The following is a 17,889-nucleotide window of genomic DNA, read 5'->3' on the forward strand; positions in this document are numbered from 1 at the left end:
AGAATACGATACACAATTTTGTATATTTAGGTAGTGTTAATCTAGGAAACATTTAGCAATATCTTGGTGGATCCAACACAACTATTTTCATAGCAAAAAGGAACATGATCATGTGCAGAGCTTTGTTTCTGGTTTTAGAATTTTAATGAGTTTGGCTCTGATCATAAAAGGGAGCGTGAGCAAGCACTTAGGGTCATAATTTAAAAATGGAAAGTGGAGATGGAGAGACTGTGGGTATTTTCCACAAATACCACAAAACACAATGGAACCTACCGGGTTTGAATCCGTACTGACAGTGCAGTTAATATTTCCATGAGTCAGACATAATTTATGGCCCAGTGAAATGGAGATTGCAGTTGATGGAAATTACTGCAACCTCTGCTGGCCTTTGAGGCTGTGTTCTATTCTCTGGCACCACAGATAATTGGCTAGTAGCAATGGCATGTATTGAGAAAGTCTCTGGTAAGAAATGAAATACACTAATATGGGAAGTCTGTGTTCAATGAGATGAGGGGGTTTTAATTACCGCTGAAATGAAATGATTTCCCAGAATTCTCCTCAAATTCCTTCTCAATATTTATTTAAATAAAAATACCTGCTTTTCCAGATTAAAAACTATGCAAGACAGCTTCATGCTGCAGTAGCATTCACTCCAAATAGTGAACGATCTCTTGAATATTTGAATATCTGCATTAGACACCCTACTGAATTTGATTTCAATCTCTCTCAAATCTGATGCTGGTGTTTTAGTTTGGCGTTAGATATTTTGCAGCTACATGCAATTTAGCAATGGGTTCCTGTTGATAACTGACATGTCTGAAACGTCTATTCAAATCTGGGATAAAATCACATATTCAAAATCCAATTTGGAACTCCACAGAAGAACTCTGAGTGTAAACATGGCAACTGGCAAATCTTCTGAGTATTTCTTTCAGCTTTCATTTAATGGCATGAATTAACTTTTGTCTGAGTGTACTTGGAACAACAGACTTTTGCTGCAGGTCCAAGATCACACTGTGAATCACATACGGTGTGGGCTTTTACCATAGCATCCAACAAAATTTTCAGAATCTGACATTTTATTTAAAAGCAAACCAGATAATCACATATTATCACTGCAGTATATCTCACTGTGGGCGCAATCCTAACCAACTTTCCAGCACCGAGGTAAGGGAAATGCAACTCTGAGATAAGGGAACAAATATTGCCTTACCTTGAGGAGGCATCTGTGACTACTGCCCCCAACTGCAGGATGCAGCACATTCCCCATTGGCACAGCTATGCCAGTGCTGGGAAGCTGGTTAGGATTGCACCCTGTATTAATTAGAATCATTGTATAGAAAATAATTAAAAAGAAAAAAAATCTGCTGACGGGTTTAATCAGGGTCCCTTTTTAATCAAACACAATGTTTTAATTGATACCTCTGATTAATCAACTAAAAGTTGCAGCCCTTGTTTCCCACTCCATTGACATCACTCAGAAAGCTATGGGTTTGGACAGTTCTTTCTCCTTTCTTCATCATTTGATTCACTTTATCTGCAAGGGTCACTGTTTCACATCAGAAGAATTGTGGGGACTGATACAACTCACCACTGATTCAGATGTTCAAAGTGGCACTGCCCACAAAAGACTGTACTGATTCAGAAGTGCATGCGGCACTTCTTAGGTTAAAATGCACTATCATGTTTAAAAAAAAACAAAAACCTCTCACACAGAAAGCTAGTGCATGAGGGAAGATTTGGGGCTAGATGTCTTCTCTCTGATGTGATAGTCTGAAATGTTCAGAGAGTCTTTAAAATTTCTGAGACGGCACAGTACCAGGAGGGCTGTACCATATGCTCTTTGTAGATGTTTGAAATGGCTCAAAGCAGATTTTTGGGAAGAACTGTTGAAGGGTTAGGTTTGGGAACCTTCCATGCATGGTTCTTCTATGTATTTACAAGTGTCATAAATGCTAAGATAAATATTTTCATTCAAAAATAGAATGCCCTTGTTAGAATGAATGTTTTAAAATTGAAATTTATCATAGCAAGTGTGTCTTCCCATCTTTCAGAACTATTATGCTTTCCAGAGTTACACATAACAAATATGTGTGATTTCTTAGCTATATTACAGCCCAATCCTATCCACAGTTTCCTGGGAGTAAGCCCCATTGACTGCAATGGAACTTACTTCTGAGTACACATGCATAGGATTGGGCTCTTAATTGCCTCTGGCAACTGAAATTCCCAAAGTTGTAGATCCAAAGAATCGATAAATGATCTTATCTGACAGACACACACACACCAGGCAACACCCCTTTGCTTGGGAAGAAAACCAAATTATATCTTACTCAGATAAGACAGAGAGTGTAACAAAATACTGAAATGCTGGCAAATGATTCGGCTAAGGTGATATATATACCGACATAGAATGACTCTCACATAGGAAACCGATCCAGTATTGTAGAACACCCATGGCCGGCTTGTCACTGCAGAACCGGGGGGGGGGATATTTCTGATGCGCAGTTGGTTGGTTGGCAACCTTCAGTCTCGAAAGACTATGATATAAGCCTACAGCACCCAGTATTCCCAGGCGGTCTCCCATCCAAGTACTAACCAGGCCTGACCCTGCTTAGCTTCCAAGATCAGACGAGATTGGGCATGTGCAGGGTAACAGTTGCTGCAAGCTCAATAGCTGGGATTACCCAGCAAATCCACAGGCCAACGTGCTGCATTATCTCAACTGGGATTTGTTGAGAAGAGTAACTTAACACTTGGTTTTGTTTTAGGCAGCTAACTCCCACCATGTTACAGCAACTTGGAATTGACCAGATAATTCAATTGAATTATCAGCTGTCAATTTCTTAACCCCAGCACTTTGTGAGTGAACAAAGCACTTTATGTGTATTATTCTTGATGTTGCCCTTATGTTGTCTTGTGAAGGTGAGTAACCGCCCAATCTTATTCCTCAGTTATGTCGCTGGAATGCATGTTCCAGCACCATAACAAACTTTATATAACAGGCAGAGTGCATGGCCTGGTCACTGCCAGAAGTGGTGAGCGGCCAGGTCCGTGCAGCGATGGACTAAAGATGCCTGCTGCTGCAGGTAAGACTGTGAAGGGGGCAAAAGAGTAGTGACAAGTGAGAAGAACATGGAGGTGAAGTGGACAGGGAGGATGGCGGATCCGACCCAGGAAGGGAGGAGGTTCAGCAGCAGGATCATCTGCCAAATTCTAAACCCCTTCCTGGATCTGATCCACATTCATGGACTTGCATCTGTGATATCACTGGTGCAGATCCGAGTTGACCCATTGGGGCAGCAGGGGCTTATCCTGGGGGAAAGGAACAAATGTTCCCTTCTCCTGAGGTGGCTTCTAGAGGCCAAAATTCCCCCATAGGTTGGCATTGTTGCACCACCGCATGGGGGATTAGGTAGGATTGGGCTGTAAGTATCACTGCCCCATATTGCAACTGAAGCTTGCCTAAGGCCACGTAGAGGAGAATTTATGGCAAAGATGAGATCCGATTTGTAACTCAGGGCGCAATCCTAACCCACTTCCCAGCACCGACATAAGAGCAATGCAGCTCCAAGGGAAGGGAATAAACATTCCTTTACTTTGAGGAACCCTCCATGAGTGCCACCCAACTGCAGGATGCAGCACATGCCCCATTGGCATGACTATGCCAGTGCTGGAAAGTTGGATAGGATTTGGGCCCAATCCTATCCAACTTTCCAGTGCCACTGCAGCCACAATGCAGACTTAAGGAAAGGGAACTAATGTTCTCCCCCCCATCACAAGATGCAACGCATGCCCATTGGCATGGCTGAACTGGTGCTGGAAAATTGGATAGGATTTGGCCCTCAGTCTCTTAGCCACTATACCACTCTACACGACAAACTTTGCACACCCAAAGGTAGCTTGCCAAACAGCTGTCTCAAGAAGTGCTGATCCACTGCCCTCACCAGAGTGCAGCTCAGTGCCAATCTGATGCCCCCAGTGCGCATCTTACCCCTTCCCCTGAATGCACACCTCACCATCCTCAGGCACTACTTTCTGTGAGGTAGCACATGGAAAGGATCCAAGGAGTAGAATCCACCAGCTCCCAGTATCCCCTTCCCTTGCTTACATTACAAGAAGTGGCTGGTGAGGAATGTACGTGGCAGCTCTGGTTCTTTTATGGAGACTCTTCAGGAAGCATTCAGGAAAAGATTCTGGGGGTAGTGGAGCTGGCAAATAAACCCCATCTGCCCTTCTCTCACACAATCCCAAGGCAGCAGGCAAGAAGAGCAGCCATGTGCAGCAGGCAGACAGGCCAGGGGCACAGGGCATGGCCACCAGCTTGTCATCTCCCCCAGACCATCACCTGAAGCAAGGAGCTCAAGCTGAGATGGGTCACGTCTGGATGTACCATATTAATTTTTTTTTAAATTATCCAAACCCTTCCTACAAGTTGCTCAGGCCACATACGCAGCTCTTCCCCTCCTTTTTACCTTCACAACATATGAGCGAGGCTCAAGGAGGAAAGAGTGACCCAAGAACAACACAGTAAGTTTGTGGCAGAATTTTGAACCCAGGTCTCCCTAGTTCCATACCATGACTGCAACACCATCCTGACTTTCTTCTACACCACTATGAACATACACAACAAGCCATGTTCTAACACCACTAACAAGCAGACAGGGGTTACAGCAGATGACATTCTCAACAGTGCTGCCAAAAGCCCATGTACATTTATCTGTGTAGAAGAAAGTCAAGCGTGAATGGATATTTGGAAACCTTAACGGAGTCTGCAGATCTTATTCTCTCTCTCTCTCTCTCTCTCTCTCTCTCTCTCTCTCTCTGTGTCACTTGTTTTCGACCTGTTTGCAGAAATACACACCCTAGTTTGGTTCAACTCTCAGGGAAACATTGCCTCATATTGTACAGACAGTAAAGGAGCTTACAGTGGGACAAAAAGTACACTTTAATCTTCAGCCACAGTAAACAATTTGTTCTGAATCATTGTGATGTCACACCTAAAGCCATTTTTAACCAAACCAGAAAAAAACCCAAACACAACTATCAGTCAAACTGATAGCTGTTGAAAGCGCCTGTGGGATTTGAAATGGAAATGTGCAAGTAGGTTCAGTGGCAGGCCTGTCTTCAATGATCCATCCCCATAATAGAAAGAAGAAACCAGATGTGTTTGTGCAACAGAACCAAAACCTAACAAAAATTATAAAAGCCATGGTACACCTTGGTGTGGGAAAAGGGAGGGGAGACGCATTGCAGAATTCAAGTGGGATACTGCATGCTTGAATCCTCAGCCACATCAAAAACTCCTGTACACACAGAAAAAAATGCAGGCCAGGAGACTGAAGGCCCAACCCTATTCAATTTCCCAGCACCTATGCAGCCCTGAGGTCAGGGAACAAACATTCCCTTACCATGAGGAGGCTTCTGTGAGTCCTCCCCCAGCCTGCCCCCACAGGATACAGCACATGCTCCATTGGCACAGCTGAATCAGCACTGGAAAGTTGGATAGGATTGGGCCCCGAGTCAGCTAGCGCTCTACTCCTTTCTGTGGGTCAGCTTTTTGTTGTTGGGGCACATTCAATCATACAGTCTCCCCCTTCCTGTATTCTGAAGTACCATTGGCTCAGCAGGGCTGTACCACATGCTTTCTCAGAACACAAAGAGCTGCTCTGAAACACTGGTTTTTGTTTTTGTTTTGTTTTTTTAACCACATTTCCATAGAGTCCAATACACCTCCACCAATGGTATTTTCTTTCGCTGGTATGTCACAGCATCCACTTGTGCCATGGGTCCTTTTGAGGATAAGACAGGGAAGGACAGACATATTGAGACCAAGGTTGCCTATTACTGGAATGTCAACCTTCTGCTATTTTTTTATAGTGTTTCAGTGTTAAAACTTGAGGCTCTACCTAGCTACCTACCTACCTATCCAATTTATATTCCACTCTATTCCATTGGCTCAGATCTACTTACAGCACTTTTTCACCTCTACACGTTAATATTCATGTCCCCAAGGAGCTCACAGTCAAAAAAAAAATAATAATGAGTTTGGACTGGTGCCTGGAAAAGCAAACTTACACTGCTGTTCCCTAATAGTAAGCCTTGTTTAAAGCAGGCAATCATAAGAAACTGCCTTGTAGTCAGAATCTTGGTCCATCTAGCTCACAGGGCTGGATTTATGCACAAGCTACGTAAGAGACAATTTAGGGCTTCATATAATAAGGGGCCTCTGATGTAGTTTAAAAGTGACAGGTGGTGCCTCCTTATCCGCAGAGGTTCTGATCCCAGACACCCCCACGGATACCAAAAACTGCAGATAATGAAAGCCACCTGAGCTCCAGAGAGCACCTAAGATCTACTCTGTTCGCCTCCGAAGCCAGGAACCCCCCTCTTTCCCCAGCTGCAGTGCAATCCTGGGGATCACGTTGCTGCAATCCCCCAGCCTCCACAAGCACTTAGGTGATTCCCTCTTCCTAAGGAGGACTTTGGGAACCACTGGCTTGGCGCAAGAAATTTATTTTATAGTGCAAGATATTTATTTTAATACATTTTCCATTGCACTTTCCCTATGAATATATAGACGTATTAAGTTTTTAACTTTTTAATGTTATTTCTTGTAAAATAACAAACCTTATTAGTAATTTTCTGGTATGGACTCTCTTAAGCATGTCATAATTTAGGGCCCTAGCATGGCTTAATCCAGCCCTGCTAGTTCAGTACAGGCACACAGTTCCCCTTGCCTCTGGAGGGTGGGTATTGGCCCTCCCTCCCACTCCGGTGGATAAGTGAATCTGTGGGTATGGCCCCCCTGTATTGTCTTCACTGACTGAAGCTCTCCAAGGTTTCAGACAGAGGTCTTTCCCAGACCTACTTGGACACACTAGGTTTTGAACTTGGGACCACCTGAATCCAAAGTCTCGAGTGGTGGGCCTGGAGGGGGGCAGGAGGGGCAAAAGCTCCAGGTGCTGCCCTGTTGCATGTCCATCCCACCCCCGCTGCTGCCGCCTTGCCACCTCCTCCACCTGCCCATCAGAGCCATTCCGCAAGTAGGCGAAGCCCTATGCGACGCTCCAAAGCGTGCAAAATGTCTTCTGAGGCTTCTTGCACGCTCCTAAAGAGTACTTCAGGTTTGGTTGGGAAACAGGAAGAACTTGCTAAAGAGCAAGTGAAAAGCCTCAGAAGACTTCTCGAGTTCATCGAAGAACCGTGCAAGGTTCCATGTGGTTTGGTGAGTATCCCATGGGAGGGCGGCACGATGAGGGGGAGGGAGCGGCACGATGCAGACCTGGTCCAGGTCCATTACTGAAAGTATCTACACAACCACGAACTATTTCCCTCCACTATGACGGGATAGTGACACTAGGCCACCAGGATAGGATACTAGGGTGTGGCTTCTTTGTGTGTGTGTGTGTGTGTGTGTGTAATGTAAACTGAGAGTTTTGCTGTTCATATAAAAATCAGTGTTCTCCCAGAAGGACTTTGCAGAAGCAAAACACAAGAACACATTTAGTATTCTCTGTCTCCTACTTTGCTGCTAGGAATGGATGCTATTCAACAAAGGATCAGTGACATTTCCTTGTAAGGGAACATGTGTTTTTATTCTGGAAGGTTTTTCGAGTGGCAAATTGGTCTGCCTGCCTGTTATTTTCCTCTGCATTCATTTTTTTGCTGCTGTTTCATAGGACAGGTATTTGCGATTTTATTTTTAAGTTGTTTTGTTTAAAAATTTAGTTTTCAATGTTTTTGTGCTTTTATACGTTTATTGTATAAAAGGACCACCATGGGAGATCCCGATTGGGCCACGAGGAGGGGTATAAATCTGAAAATGACTTAAAAAAAAAAAAAAAGGCACAGCACTTGAATGTTTGATTCATTGTTTTTAAAGCATCTGGAGAAGGCAGAAATTGTAAGCAGGGTGTTTTTCCTTTGTTCTGAATGGGATCATGAGAATGACTATAAAATTGGGGTTATGGCAAGTTTATATCATGCTAGTGTATTTGAACGCTGGTTGTAAACAAAGGAAAGCTACAGCCAAGAAACAAAGACATTCTAAATATTAAGCTTCTTGACAAGGTAATTAGGGCTCATTGCTATGGTAATCAAAGGCCAGACACAGTGTTAAATTATATTATGCAAATATATTATGCATATTGCCTAAGGATAATTACCTAGGACTCTTTGAGACAGAGTATTTTTTCTTCACTAATTCCTTGTATTCTTCCAGATATATGCCTAGTACACGCTCTTGAAAGGGAATAAGAAATGACTACAAAATCAAACTACAGACAACACTGATTTCAGTGTACCGTGGCTGGTGCAGTGAAATGACAAATACGAACAGCAGCACTTCTGCCTTGGAAAGTGGAAAGATCCAATGGCTGGCGCAAGACCCATCAACCATGTTCCATCTTGTGTGCCTGCCAACTATCTTCTGTGTGTCTCCCAGTCCCTGGGAGCTGTCTAAACTATTTCTATGAGAAGCTTGAAAAAGATGGTCACAAAACAAGGACCACAACAGCTGCACCTGCTTGACGTTATGAGAACAGGGCGATAAGATGCGTGTCTACTTCAAAGCCCCAGACTACGGTGACTTTTTGTGTGTATTAATCTCGATGAACCTGCTAGATAGCCCCTCTCTCTAATAATGAGAACATCTCTCGCTGGCATCAGCCTGGCCCTTATCTGCTACACGTCTTGATAAGATGTCTGCTAATGATGAGAACTCTGGCAGTAGCAACATTCACAGTGATATAAATTACTTTGTTGTCAATCAGTCTATTTCTAGTCAATTAGCACTGATTTCCCAATAAGTAAGCCAAAGTAAACAGGTAGCTTATATAAGGCCCTGTATTCGGCCATTGCTTTGCTCTTGGAGCTCACTGGACACTGGCAGGCTATGTCATCCTGAAATGCTACAGACATCTGGATGCCTGGAGGTGTTCTCATAAGTTGATGCTGTTAGATTTTAGAAAAATAAAGCTCTTTTATGACAACCTTGGACTGGGCTTCTTCCTCAGATCCAAAAGAATCACTAGCCCCGGACCAGTAGCCCCAGGCAAAGCACCTAGTATCTGTAACTTCAGAAGCTGCACTCATATAAACTGTAATGGGGGGTGGGGGACACATGTACACACTACATATACTGTATACATTTTTTTAAAAGATGTTTCATACATTTTAAAAAATCGAAATAACCCACATTCATATAAAATGGCAAATTAAAAATTAAATTGATTACTGAAAAAAAAAACACCTCAAAATACTGGAAATGGCACAGAACAGGGTGTCAAACATAAAGCCTGTGGGCCGGATGTGGCCCCTAGAAGCTCTTTATCCAGCCTGAATACTATTCAGTTCACTGTATGAAATGAGGTTGTCATCGAACGTCAACTATTGTAGAACAGCTACAAAATAAATATGGGTCATCACTAAAATAGGGAAAGTAATGGTTTTCATTCATACAGTATCAGAATGGATTTTTTTTTTCCCCCCGATGGATTCTGTTGAGAAAGTTTGAAATTTATGTCTGACTATATTCACGTTTTCAAATGATAGGCTGGATCCAAGGGGGACCCTAGCCTGAGCAGAAGGCAGTTCTGCTCACATAACGGGGAAGGAGGTGACCACAGTGTCTGTCAACTCCTCTCCACCTGCAGCTCTCCCAAGATATACCGAACCTAATTTCTCCCTTGACGTTGACTTAACACTTATTTACCAGTTCTAATTTGCTACAGACACAGACCTGTCTTTACATACTTCCTATTATCTCTAGCTGTGAAAGAGGGATCATTCTTATCCACTCACTCTGATGTGCAGGATCATAAACAAAGTATCAGAAAGGATTGTATCTTGAAAAAGTCTCTAATGATAGAGTGAGCATTTTCAAGAGATGCTAAAATGAGAGACGAGATATTGTCTCATAAGGTTTGTCCCCTTGGTTTTTTGTTGTTGTTTTTTAGAGTAGTCAAAGAGGTTGGGTAGCATATGAAAGAGTTGGGTTTAGATGGGTTACTTGCTTCCAAAAAGGACTGCACAGTAAGGTCTTAACAGGCCACCTATAGTGAAAACCTCACATTGCAGTCTCTGATTTATTTTTACTGTAAGCACTTTTCTCCTGAAAATTATAATGAACTTGTGCAGCTACACAGAAAGATGCTCAACTGTTTGAAAGGGGTGAGGAATGCATTGGGATAAGGGACATATTTATCCTATGTTGAATTATTATTGTTCCATCCTTTTTAATACAGCAAGAGGGGGAATAAAATCAAAATGATCTTATGTCAGCTACAAAACTACAGTAGCTAACTTTTTCCTATAAAGATGAGAGCTATTATTTCAGGCACTCACTTTTATAGTCCATTTTTACCCTTACAATAGACACTGCTGCTGGACAGGAATTCCCTAATGTTATGCCTGTGGGATTCAGGAATTTACTTTTTTATGATCGAAGATGAAATTTTAAATGATTTATTTTTTAAAAAAAATTATATCCTGCCTTTCTCAACAAGGATTCAGGGAGGTTTGGAAAAAATTGTTTTAAAAAATTCAGTTAACCAATTTGCCCAGCCCACAGGTGTACACATTTGGTCCCTGTTGCATATATGCAATGTTGGGCAGAAATGGCTTAAAATGAGCAAAGATAACAGCAATACAAAAGTAGTTCAGCCGGGAGAGAATTTTACAAGGGAGCAAAATTATAAGAATTCTATGAAGGCCTGGCAAAAAATCTAGCACTCAACTTGCACTTAAAAACAAACTCAGAGGAGAACAGCTGCATCTCTGGGAATGGAACTCCAGCGGTAGACCCCCTGGAATGTCATAGGTTCCACAGCATGGGGATCACATTGAAAAGACCCCTCTCATGAGATAACACCAGTTGAACTTCTGATGGCAGTGAAACATGCCAGAGAGCCTTCCTAAAATATCTTACAGGATGGGCAGATTAACGTGGGAGAAAGCAGGCTTTCAGACACCCTTTCGATAAGCAATTTATTAAAGGCAAAAAAATGGTTGGCAACCTTCAGTCTCAAAAGACTATGGTATAAGCCTACAGCACCTGATATTCCCAGGTGGTCTCCCATCCAAGTACTAACCAGGCCTGACCCTGCTTAGCTTCCAAGATGAGACAAGATCTGGCATGTGCAGGGTAACCATCAGCACTTTGACTTATGCCCAGAAACAAACTGATAGTCAACACAGCTGGAGTAACAAGCATAGCATGATCATAAAACATCATCCCTGTTAAAACTCTTGCAATTGGAAGTTTCTGGACTGTTTTTCAGAAGTAGCCCCAGACAGAGCATGTTACAAAAGGCCTAACTGAGTTACTAAGGGCGCAATCCTAAAGGCGCCTTATGCCGGCCCAAGTCCCTTGGGCCGGCATAGGAGGGTTGCAAATGTGCATTTAGATGCACCAACACGCGGAGGCAGGCAGAAGCCTCCACGGCGGCTCCCGCACTGCCACTTGTGTCGGCGCACTCACGCCAACGCAAGTGACAAAGGTAGGTGTGGGGACCATGGGGAGGGGGCAGGAGGGGGCATTTCTGAGCAGGGGGAGGGCGGGTGAAGGGCGGCCCCGGGGCAGGCGTGTCAGGAGCCGGGGGCAGGGCTGGGACCTGGTGGTTATGCCGGATTCCAACCCCCGTCCCTGGAGAGAATGGAGCGGCTTCCAGCCGCTCCACTCTCCTCAAACTTGCGCCACCTCCAGAGGTGGCACAGGCCCGAGAAGACCCATAGGGGCGCGCAGCCCTTACCCAGGTGTAAGGGGAAGAGCTTCCCCTTGCCCGTGGCTGAGCCGCTGCACCCAACGAACCTGCGTTGGATGCAGCACAAGAATCCTGGCTTGCCTGCTCCAGCGCAGGTTTGGATTGCGCCCTAAGGTTAGTTACTATTACATGCATAACTATGGCTAGGGCTGTTTGAGACAGGAACAGTCACAGCTGCCATAACAGGCAAAGCTGGGGAAATGCACTGCAGGCCACTGTAGTCACCTGGACATCCAGGGACCAAGCTGGATCAGCTGTACTCCCAAACTGTTGACCTGATCCTTCAAGGGAAGTGCAACCCCACTGAGGACAGGAAAATCCACCAACCCCCCCCCCCAATCAGGAGGCTTCTTGCCCTGAAGCTCCATCTTGTCCACATTTAATTTCCTTTTGCTTGCCCTCACCCAGCCCTTCACCACCTCAAAACATTGATTCAGAACATTTACAGCTCCTCCAGCTTGGAAAGTCTGTCGGTGTCATTAGCATATGGTGACACCCAAAGTCAGGCAGTGCTACCCCAGCATTTTTGTACAGTTCCTGAGAGCATGGGGGGCAAGCTCAAACCCTGAGGCAGGCCATAAGTTAGAGGCCATGAGGTCAAGTAAGAGTCTCCTTGGCACCAGGGTCTCCAAAAGGAATTTTATCAGAAGGTGCAGTTTCTTTTGGGTTCATTCCCAACGGTGGAAGGCAGGGGCAAAACAGAGCGGGGCAGATGGTGACAGGGCAGACAGAACAGGGGTGGGGAAGGGAGTGAAACAGGGCAGGGGGAGGGTGGTAATAGCCTGAACAGTTTTTGGAGCCCAAGTCTACTGGGCTTCTAAAGTGAAGCCCAGGTCTACCTGACTGAAAGGTGTTAGAAGACAGATATATTAATACAGAAAACCAAACCACACTCATAAGTCTCTCTGAAATTTTTTTAAATATAGAAAATCATTACAGAAAATTAGCATCATCATACTTAGGCTCATACTTAGGCTAAAATGGAAAGTCTCCTGTGCGTACCAAAATGTACTTCTGCAGCAGCTGTAGTCCTGCAGCTGTGTCCCTGAGCTCCTAGAAACTTCTTCATGGTAAACGGATCCACAAGCTAAAGAGCTACCGTAGCAGGCCAGTTTCCTCCAAGATTTGAAACTGTGTTGAGGAATGTCATGTATGAATTCCTCAGCCCGGCGCATACGGCTTGCGGCATCAGCCACTGTTGTGCACCCAAGGTAGTGCCCCTAACATCCTGCATGGGCAGTGAGTCCAGGTGAGATAGGAAAATGTAAGATCCCATTGGCTCTTTGTAGGCAGAGAATTAAGCCTTCTTTGCTGCCTTCATCGCCACAGGGCAGTCCTAAAGGCAGACTTTTATCCATTTTTTTGGTTAGACTTGGCTTGATTTTTTTACTCCATTGTCACTTTAGTCATTTTCCCAATTGATTATTACCTGCAACTCAATTAAAAAAAAAAACACCTGGATTTTCAGATTCATTACCCAACACCAAAGTAATGGGGCTGTTAGCACTTCATGTTCCAAGGTGGTCTCTTGGGAAACACCTGAACATCCAGAGTATCATCCTTAGTGAGACTTAATCTGTGCCTCATAAATTGTTACACTGAATTATTTCACAGCAATAAAACTTATATTGAGTCTCACCATTGTTTTAAACCACAAAAATTAGAAATGCATTAAGGTATTAAGTTTTAATGATTTTCGTTATGCCTTTACTGAAATCTGGGAAAGGATCTCTGAGGTCCTCTAAACTGTAATGTTTTTATCAGGCTCTAATGTACCTATATATATATATATATATATATATATATATATATATATGGTTCTTGTATAATCCCCAACAAATTGTATTTCCAAACAAAACGTCTGGGTTGTTCACCTGCTTCAGAGAAACTGCTTAGGAACAGAATGTTAGAAATGGTGAAAAATACCTTCCCGTGGCAAACATTCCCTGGCAAGTACTAAAGAAGGATGGGATAAAAGTGGAAAAATAAAACCCAAATCCTTTGTGCATAAACAGTGTTTCCCAAGGCCCTGTTCAGTGATCAGTACCAACCAATTACAGCTTTCTTCTGAGAGCAGAGCACCAAATGGCACCTCAAATGTTCCTCATCTTCCTCTTGATTCCTGTAAGAATCATAACCCCAAATCCTGAGCATGTTCAGCAACTGTTACCTTGCACACGCCCGATCTCGTCTGATCTCGGAAGCTAAGCAGGGTCAGGCCTGGTTAGTACTTGGATGGGAGACCGCCTGGGAATACCGGGTGCTGCAGGCTTCTACCATAGTCTTTCGAGACTGAAGGTTGCCAGCCAACCATCAAGTCCCTTCCTCTTCCTTCCTCTTCCATTCCGAAGAGGAAAAGAAGTGAGGGTCTGCTTCCTCTGAAGGTTTCCTTCCTCTGAAGGTCATCCCTGGGGGATGTGCTGTGCGCGCTATTGTGCTCCCCTTGATAACTGGTCCCAGTCACTAGGCTTTGTGTCAGCTGGTGCAGGAGGCCAGTGCCTATGGCTCATCAAAGGAGGCTCATCACCCCTATGAACCTCCTCCTATGATGTGGGTGTGGCAACGCCCCAGGCAGTGGGTGTGCTTATGTACCATTGCCCTGCCCCCACTAGTTTTTTCAACACAGTTTGTTTCATTGCATTCCGCATGGAATTACACATTGAATGATATATTATGGTATTATTTGAAACTTCCAAGATTTTAAAAAATTTGGCCAGTTGGGATATCACCTGCCCAGTGCATGTCACCCGGTGTGGCCTGCACCCCACCCCCCAGCGACTCCACTGACTAGTCCTCAACCTGCAGTCTGAAGCAAGTCCATCTCATCTTGCTTCATGGTAGAGCTGGCCCTGCAGGAGATCATAAACTGGAAAGAGGACACAAAAGTTTTCAGATTACAACTCATTAATATTAGAGGGGTTTACAGCTGAGCCAATGGAACCAAGAGATGCTTGAAATGCACTTGTTTAAGCAACGCTCATGTGGCAGTTCAACCGATGCTTTCATAATGAACTTTAAGAACAATAAAGCAAAATTTAGTAAAGAGTAAAATAATAATTACTGTAACAATGAGACAACCCTAATTAACAGTTATTCAGAAAATGAATTATTTGTGGACGAGAAGAAACAGGGCTATTGGAAAGAGATTACAGAGGAAGTAAAATAGAAGCATGTGCAGAATAAGTAGGAGATTTTATGGCAAGTGCATGACTTAAATCACTTCTTTAAAGAAGTGAACATCATATGATGACTCTCATTTTAGAGATGAAAAATTGTTAATTGACGGTACATAAGAACACAAGAAATGCCCTGCTGTATCTGAGGCCAGAGGAGGAACACAACCATCACGACTAGTAGCCTTGGATAGATCTATCCTTCACGCATTTATCCAATACTCTTTTAAAGACATCCAAACTAGTAGCATCTTGTGGTAGGGCTGCTAGCGCGCCTGTATGGCGCGCTAGCAATGACTGCCATGCCAGAACCCCTATCAGCCAGCAGCAGGGCTTTGCTGCCAGCTGATTGGCTGGCTGGCCTGAGGGAGCGGGACAACTGGGCTAGTCTACTGCACAAGGGAATTTAAGGGGGAAAAAATACTGCCGTAAGGGTTTGCATCCTAAGAATAAGAAACAGAGCACCATTCATGGAATGGGACCTCCTGAGCCCCTCCCTATCTTATGCCCTGATAATTTTATTGCACGCCCTCCAGCCACGGTGGGCATTCCCAAACACCATGCTCTCAACTGCTATCTGCTTCTGTACAATGTTTCCAGTGATGCCCCCCCTCTCTCTCCACCCTTCAAAGCTTTTTCTCTGGCCATCAGGCTCTCAGTTATGGAGCACCCCTGAGCTGTAACTACTAAAAGCACAGCTCACATGAAAATTCGGCTGTCCCATCAAGATTTGAGTATTTTCTCTTCTCTCATTTGCAGCTAATGATAATTTTGCATAATTTTGGTTATGACCTGTTTAATGACATCACTTCTGGCCTAATGACATCACTTCCAATCCTCAGCAGGCATGATGAATGCTATTTGATCCTCTGTATGAAACAACACTCCTGACTTAGAAGATATTACTGTCATATTTTAAGCTCTTCTTTCTATCATAATCAGTCCTGGATGAAAAAAAGGAAGCAGATGTTTTCAGTTTTTTCTTCAATATAGCTTTATGTTTTAATAAAACTAAAATCCTTTGTAATAACAAAGATTTAGACAGCATGGAAAAAGTCAGCACACCAAGAAAGAGGAGAGCCGCATATTGTTCACTGTGTGGTATACTGCTGCAGGGGACTAGGAAAATTTCAGCCTGCTTCTATTGCAATCTCTCTTCCATCTGCCTTGTTAATGGGCAGGTTCAGCGGTATCCCCTACTCAGAGAGGAAATGCAAGTGTGGTAGGGATTGCATTGAGACTTTAATGCATACCTTTTTTTACTGCCCGCTACATGATGCGTCACGCAAGAAATATCTAGGCCCATTGTTAGCTAGGATGCAGGGCTGGGAGGATTCAATCATGCTTCAGTCTCTCCTTTCCACACCTGATTCTGAGACTCTGGATAATGTCGCTTCCTTTTTATCTGGGGTAATAGTCAGGCAGAGCCCTGGGACTCTGGGCAGTGACTGATGTTTATGCTTATGTTGTGTTGTCTTTGTATATTTCTGTTTTGTTTTGTTCTTTCTCTGTATTTTATGCCAATAAAGATCTTACTGAACTGAACTGAACTATTGCAATCTCTAGTCACTCCCACACAGAGCTGAATGTAAGCAGAAAGAGTCTTCCAGACATCCACCACTACCTCACCTCTCCTTTACTTTTGGTTGCACAAACTATGGCATTTCCTCCTACTGTTCTCACTTTCACATTTTTCATTTATGATCCAGAATAGGAAAAAAAATGGTGTAGAAGTATACCAGAGGGTGCTTCTCCTTTGAAGGAGGAAGGAACTTTGGAGCAGGACCCATGCAAAACAGTAGAATTCTCCCCAAGACTTAAAACCTTGAGCTTAAGGCTGCAATCCTATGCATACTTACCTGGGAGTAAGAGCTAATGAGCACAATGGGACTTAAATTTGAGTAAATAGGAGTGCATCCATAGGTGTTAATGGCAATAGGACTGCATCCCAAGTGCTGGCTGGCTAACTCAAATCAGCAGGGCGCATTTCATTCCAATCACTCCTACTTGGTTCTTATTTGCTCCATGGGTTGTCAGATCACAATGCTACGGTCATCATAGAAGCCATAACTAGAAGAATTTCCATCTTGGCTTTGCCAGCCAGTTTCTGCCTGGTGTAGTTGATCTGGGGAAGTCTGAGTTGCTGCATAAGAAAGAAGAGACCAGTTTTCCAGCCTCCGTTTCTCTATTGCAGTGGTTCTCACATGTTTAGCACCGGAACCCACTTTTTAGAATGAGAATCTGTCAGGACCCATTGGAAGTGATGTCATGACCAGAAGTGACATCATTAAGCAGGAACATTTTTTACAATCCTAGGCTGCAATCCTACCCACACTTAACCAGCAGTAAGTCCCATTTACTATCATTGTTAAAAGAATATACATAGTAGCTTGTTAAAAGTACACTCAACACTCAAGTTCAAAGCCCTAGCTAATATAATCAGTTTTTTTTCATATGTATGTATTTATTCTATGCCAATAAAGGTCTAGTAAGTAAGTAATTAAATAATCAGCTTCTACCTCATGACCACTTTGAAAGAAGAAAAATGCTCATGTTTCAGAAGCATCGCCCGTTTAAATACAGTAATCCAGAAGTTTAAGATAAGGAACAGTGGATGTTCGAGAATGCATACCAGACCTTACCCAACAACTTCACTATTTATTGCTCACTGGGAAAGCCAGTGCATACAACACAGAGTAGTGTGTGTCTGTGTCTGAGAGAGAGAGAGAGAGAGAGAGAGAGAGAGAGACAACAAGCACAACTGATTTGAGGACTGTTCCTAGTCCTTCTGATCAGGCCTAGCCTAAGTCAAGCAAGTGGTCGAGGCAGCACCAACTTCTCCCATCTCCCACCACTGTGTGCCATCACACACCCAACTGCTGCCATTGCACCCCTCAGTCCTTCCTCCTCTCCCATCCCTTAGGTACCACATACTTCTTTCTTCTTCCTCC

At 43.7% G+C, this 17,889-nt stretch overlaps 1 protein-coding gene and 2 pseudogenes across 1 annotated transcript in view; 1 reads left to right on the forward strand and 2 right to left on the reverse strand.

Moving 5' to 3' along the window:
* The window catches only part of KCNH7 (potassium voltage-gated channel subfamily H member 7), a 357,422-nt gene that overhangs the window by 277,907 nt on the left and 61,626 nt on the right, over positions 1-17,889 (reverse strand). The window lies entirely within an intron of this gene.
* Positions 2,551-2,670, reverse strand: LOC136638201 (5S ribosomal RNA; annotated as a pseudogene).
* Positions 13,921-14,037, forward strand: LOC136638029 (5S ribosomal RNA; annotated as a pseudogene).

This window comes from Tiliqua scincoides, chromosome 1 (genome assembly GCF_035046505.1).
Source record: "Tiliqua scincoides isolate rTilSci1 chromosome 1, rTilSci1.hap2, whole genome shotgun sequence".
NCBI lineage: Eukaryota > Metazoa > Chordata > Lepidosauria > Squamata > Scincidae > Tiliqua > Tiliqua scincoides.